The sequence below is a fragment of the Protobothrops mucrosquamatus genome, unplaced genomic scaffold, assembly GCF_001527695.2.
Source record: "Protobothrops mucrosquamatus isolate PMUCROS unplaced genomic scaffold, P.Mucros_1.0 scaffold756, whole genome shotgun sequence".
NCBI lineage: Eukaryota > Metazoa > Chordata > Lepidosauria > Squamata > Viperidae > Protobothrops > Protobothrops mucrosquamatus.
Window position 1 is genome coordinate 236,781 of NW_015387026.1, and position 6,000 is coordinate 242,780.

Consider the following 6,000-nt stretch of genomic DNA (forward strand, 5'->3'; position numbering starts at 1 on the left):
GTTAAATAAATCGCAGCCCATTTTATGATCTCTTCGACCACGGCCGTTAAGCAAATCGCTGCCATTGTGAAGCAAGTCACAAGGCCGTGAACCAAATCCGGCTTGCCCCCGTGGCTTGTCGGAAGCTGGCTGGCAAAATCACAAGCGGTGACCGCCTGATCCCGGGACTCTGAAACAGTTGTGAATACACGCGCCGGTTGCCAAGCCCCTGAATTTTGATCACATGCTCAGAAGGACACTGCGACAGTTGTAAATGCGAGGACTGCTCATCGGTCATTTTGTCAGTGATGTTGTAACTTCCAACACTTAAAAAAAAATGGTTATAAGTTGAGGACTGCCTGTGCTCAGATCACGGTTGGTCCCTGTGTCTTCCCAGGGTGGGAAAATTGGCAGACAGTGCAAATGTAGGGTTGGAGGCTGGACGTGTAACAAGCTTTATTTATTTTGAGTTTTATTTATTAATACTGAATTTTGAGTTTACTGGTTATGGTTTTATTTATCTCAGTTTTTTTTTATCTACTTCAAACATTTATATAATCCCCTATCTTATAATCAGCTCTGGCTAGCTCCCAATCCAAAGTAAAAACAACATAAAAACCGCAGTAAAAGTATAAAACTAAGCACATTAAAAATACTGAAACAACAAAAACCTGGTGCCAAGTCATAAGTCCCTGGGTGTTCCAGAGCCACAGTGGATTTGTCTGAAATAAGAGCTTCCTGCTTGAGCGGGGGGGGGGGGGGTTGGACTAGAAGACCTCAAGGTCCCTTCCAAGTCTGTTATTCTGATTTCCAATATGTAGAAATCAGCTTGGCAAAAGATCCAAAGGAAGAAAACATTTGCAGCTTAGGTTGAACTGTGGGGGTCCTTGGTGCTCTCAAAGCTTGGTTGTTTCCTTGCAGACGTTTCATTACCCAGCTAGGCAACATCATCAGTGCTAGCATTGATTCTTAGCACTGATGATCTTACCTCCTTGGGTAATGAAACATCTGCGAGAAAATAACCAGGCTCAGAGAGCACCAAGGACCTCACCCGTTCAACCTTGAGCTACAAAGATTCTCTTCTATTGATGATCATCCTTTAAATTCCTCCTTGCTTTGCTGGCTGGGGGATTCTGGGAGTTGAAGTCCACAAGTCTTCAAAGTTGCCCAGGTTGAGGACCCCTGCTTTAAAGGAATCTACAAAGAGTTGGATGGCCCATGAATACTTTCCTATTTTTGCAAACATTTAGTCCTCCCAACATCGTCACGGGACACACGTTTTACAATTGTATTGAACGTCGCGATAACTTCGGAAGCTGGAACACGACGGCAAGGATTGTATGAAAAGAGATCGGCGTTGTGATGCCTCTGGACTCTCTGGAAAGCACGGTGGCAAGGAGATCCCTTGCAGATGATCTAATAAGGTTGAATCGGGACAGAAGGGAAGTCTACCTGCATGCAAGGCTTGAAGTTCACCACAGAGATCTTTCCGATAAGATGAGACAACGGAACATGTTTCCTTAGTCAACATCTATTAGTCATGGCTGCTTACCCCTGGGAGAGCTAATTAATCTTTCCATATTTCCACCTCTTTCAAAACAATACTTTGACCAAACATAATTGAGTAAAGATTGCTGGCACAATACGAGAGAGAGGATTAGGAAGATCTGCTACTCTTTGTGGCAGACTGAATGGTTATCTGTTTTTAATGCTCTCTGCGTTAGTGTTCCTCAGTCTTGGTAACTTTATTTGGATGGACTTCAACTCCCAGAATTCCACAGCCCCGCCCAGGGAATTCTGGGAGTTGAAGTCCCCCCCCCCAACTTAAAGCTGCTAACGAGAAAGCACAACGAGAAAGCAACAGGTGGGTTTCTGGAAAAATGTTTTGGAGCCCTCGACTTAACGACCACAATAGAGCCCAACATTTCCTGTGGCTAAGTGAGACCGTTGTTAAGTGAATTTTGCCCCATTGTTAAGTGAACCACTGCAATTGTTAAGTTAGTGACACGGTTGTTAAGTCAATCTAGCTTCCCCGTCGACTTTGCTTGTCAGAAAGTCGCAAAAGGGGATCAGGTGGTCCCGGGGTCACTGCGACCGTCATAAATATGAGTCGGTTGCCAACTGAATTTGAATCACGTGACCTTGGGGATTGTGCAATGTCACAAGTGTGAAAAACGGTCCTTTTTTCAGTGCCATTGCAACTTTGAACCGTCACGAAACGAGCGGTTGTAAATCGAGAAGTACTTGTAAAGCTTGTTGCACGTAGTAGAATCAAAATACTCCCAAAGTGGGTTTTTAATTCTCCTCTCTACTGGATTGGGGGTGGGGGGGTGAGTGGGTGGGTTGGGGTAACCTTAAGTCTTCTCCATCCTGCTTAGGCAGAATGCAGCCCAAGGACGCCCAGTCTCTTCTTTCCCATGATGTACCTATTAGAATTAGGATGCTGACAACAGCAACCTACCACCACATTAAAATGGAACAGCCCACACCTAAATTAATGCTCATTTCATTAGTTATTTTCAGCACACGAGAATGCGTGCTGCAATTAAGCTGGTCCAAAGGAGGGTAGCTCAGAGGAAGCGGCTGGCTGGCTGTACCCGGAGGTCAACTTAGATCACGCTGTCCTCGGTTTGGGTCAGCGGAAGGAAGTCCGTTCCCATCCTTTTCTCGGGGGCCACATGGTGACCTGGCTGCAGGCAGTGACTTCTCAGCCAGTTTAGAACATGGAACAGGATAACAGGGTTGGGAGGGACCTTGGGCATCTTTTAGTCCAATTCATTTGGGACAAATAGTGATCCAAACTCTTCTCAAAAACCTCCAGGGATGGAGCATCCACAGCTTCTGGAGGCCAGCAGTTCCATTGATTAATTTCTCCTTCAGTCTAGTTCAGGGGTAGGCAACCTTGGCTCTTTTATGACTTGTGGACTTCAACTCCCAGAATTCCTGAGCCAGCTAGCCAAGGTGGCCTATCCCTGGTCTAGTTGAATCTCTCTCTAATGATCTTCCTCCCTTTATTTTTTTGCTGTGCCCTAAGGTGCTTTGGAGAATAATAGGTCAAGCCCCTCTTCTCTGTAAAAGCCCCTCAAGAACTGGAAGATGGCTATCCTGTTGCTCCAGTCCTTTTCTTTCTTAGAATAGACATATCGCGTTTCCTCAACTATTCATCATGCAGTTTAGTCTTCCGATCCCTTTATTGTCTTTGTTGCTCTTCTCTGCATGCTTTCCAAAGTCCCATCACCTTTTTTGTATAACAGTGACCAGAATTGGATGCAGTATTCCAAGTATTGTCGTCTTGTTATTGTTAGTTGCGAAGTCATGTCCGACCCATCGCAACCCCATGGACAACATTCCTCCAGGCCTTCCTGTCCTCTACCATCTTCTGGAGTCCATTTAAGCTCACGCCTTCTGCTTCAGTGACTCCATCCAGCCACCTCATTCTCTGTCATCCCCTTCTTCTCTTGCCCTCCATCTTTCCCAGCATTAGGCTCTTCTCCAGTGAGTCCTTCCTTCTCGTTAGGTGGCCAAAGTCTTTACAGCATTGGACTTTCCTTTCACCACCAGATGCATCCACCGCTGAGCGTCCTTTTGGCTTTGGTCCAGTCGCTTCACTCTTTCTGGCGCTACTAGTACTAGCCCTCTGCTCTTCCCCAGTAGCCTATTGGACACCTTCCGACCTGAGGGGGCTCATCTTACAGCGTCGTATCTTTTTGCCTTTTGGTACTGTCCATGGGGTTTTCATGGCAAAGATACTGGAGTGGGTTGCCATTTTCCTTCTCCAGTGGATCACCTTTTGTCAACTCTCTGCTATGACCTGTCTGTCTTGGGTGGCCCTGCACGGCATAGATCATAGCTTCATTGAGTTACGCAAGCCCCTTCGCCACGACAAGGCAGTAATCCATGAAGGAGAATATGGTCTTACCAAGGCTAATTCTTCATGTGATCTTTTTATACTGTCCTGTTAATTCAGCCTAGGACCGCATGGGCTTTTTTTTGGCAGCTGTAGCACACTGCTGGCTCATACTTAAATGGTGGTCCACTAGTAGCCCACTTAAGACCCCTTTCACCGGTACTGCTGAGCCAGTTTACTGCTGAGCAGGTTCAATAAACTACAAACTATGGTTTAGTGCCATATGTGAACCAGGCAAAAAGCCCCATTGGGGAGACAGGGTTATAACTCCCACAGCTGTAAGATCAAAATTTAGCTCTGGAATTAGGATCTTTAGTGTGTGTCTGGCTTGAACACTGGGCGCTATCTAACAAAATGAAATTCAATGGTGAAAAAAGTAATTTTCTACATTTAGGCAAGAAAAACCAAATGTACAGGTATAGTATAGGGGGTACCTTGCTCAATAGTAGTAACTGTGAGAGGGATCTCGGAGTCCTAGTGGACAATCACTTAAATAGGAGCCAGCCGTGTGCTGCAGCTACCAAAAAAGCCAACACAGTGCTAGGCTGCATTAACAGAGGGATAGAATCAAGATCACGTGAAGTATTAATACTACTTTACAAGGCCTTAGTAAGGCCACACTTGGAATACTGCATCCAGTTTTGGTCACCACGATGTAAAAAAGATGCTGAGACTCTAGAAAGAGTACAGAGAAGAGCAACAAAGATGATTAGGGGACTGGAGGCTAAAACATATAAGGAACGGTTGCTGGAATTGGGGATGTCTAGTTTAACGAAGAGAAGGACGAGGGGGGACATGATAGCAGCCTTCCAATATCTCAGGGGCTGCCCCAAAGAAGAGGGAGTCAAGCTATTCTCCAAGGTGCCTGAAGGCAGGACGAGAAGCAACAGATGGAAACTAATCAAGGAGAGAAACAACTTAGAACTAAGGAGAAACTTCCTGACAGTTAGAACAATTAACCAATGGAACAACCTGCCTCCAGAAGCGGTGAATGCTCCAACACTGGAAGTTTTTAAGAAGAGACTGGACAGCCATTTTTCTGAAATGGTGTAGGGTTCCTGCCTGAGCAGGGGGTTGGACTCGATGACCTCCAAGGTCCCTTCCAACTTTATTATTATTATCCAGGTCATGGGCGTCCCAAAGCCACTTTTTTTTCCAAGAGGCAACTGGACATTTTGTCCTTGAAGATGTTTCTCTTCTCATCCAAGAAGCTTCTTCAGTTCTGAGTGAACTGGAATCTCTGAAGCCCCTCAGAACTGAAGAAGCTTCTTGGATGAGAAGAGAAACATCTTCAAGAACCAAGAAAGTCCATTTCCCGTGGGGAAAAAAAAGCACCTTTGGGTCTTAAAATGTGCTTTATTAATTTGGCAGCTGAACTGCAGAGATTCAAACCATTTGACACTCAAGGGATGTGTGCAGGCAGAACAGATCGTATGAAATAATTGCATGCATGCGCTTGTGTGCCAGGAAACATCAGCCAGCTGTAGCTTTGCCCTCAGGTGCGGCCTACGCAACGTGCTTAACAAGTCAGTGAAATTACGGCAACTGTAACAACACATGATGTCTAGCTTCCTCGATATTACCTCTGGTTCTTTTGTGGCTTAGCAAATTTCAGCAACCCAATTTGTTTGATTACTTGTAAACATGCAGCTGAGGAAGACTGTGGTCTGCACACCCAAGATTTACGAGATATGTCTCCTGCCCGTGTGTGTAAAACCTGTACACCCACGCACCTTTATTAAAAAGCCGGCCAATTTACTCTCAGCTTAAAAAAATGCAGTAATATTGTCGATAACAGAAATATGCATGTGTAATATATACTGAGCAATACAATTAATTACAACAGGGAGGTTAAAAGTAATTGTTTTAAAGTGGGGTCTATAAACTTTATTTATTTATTTTTAAATCAGGAAATGTATTAGTCATAAATTGATCCTGGTTCTGTACTGATCTTCAGAATGGGGAGTTGTTTACTGCTCCGATGGGCTGCAGTTCAGCCAGTATAGTAGTTTTCCTGAGTTGGGCTGAAAGAATTTTCTGCTGCAGATCCATTGCACGGATAATAATAATAATAATAATAATAATAATAATAATAATAATAATAATAATAATAA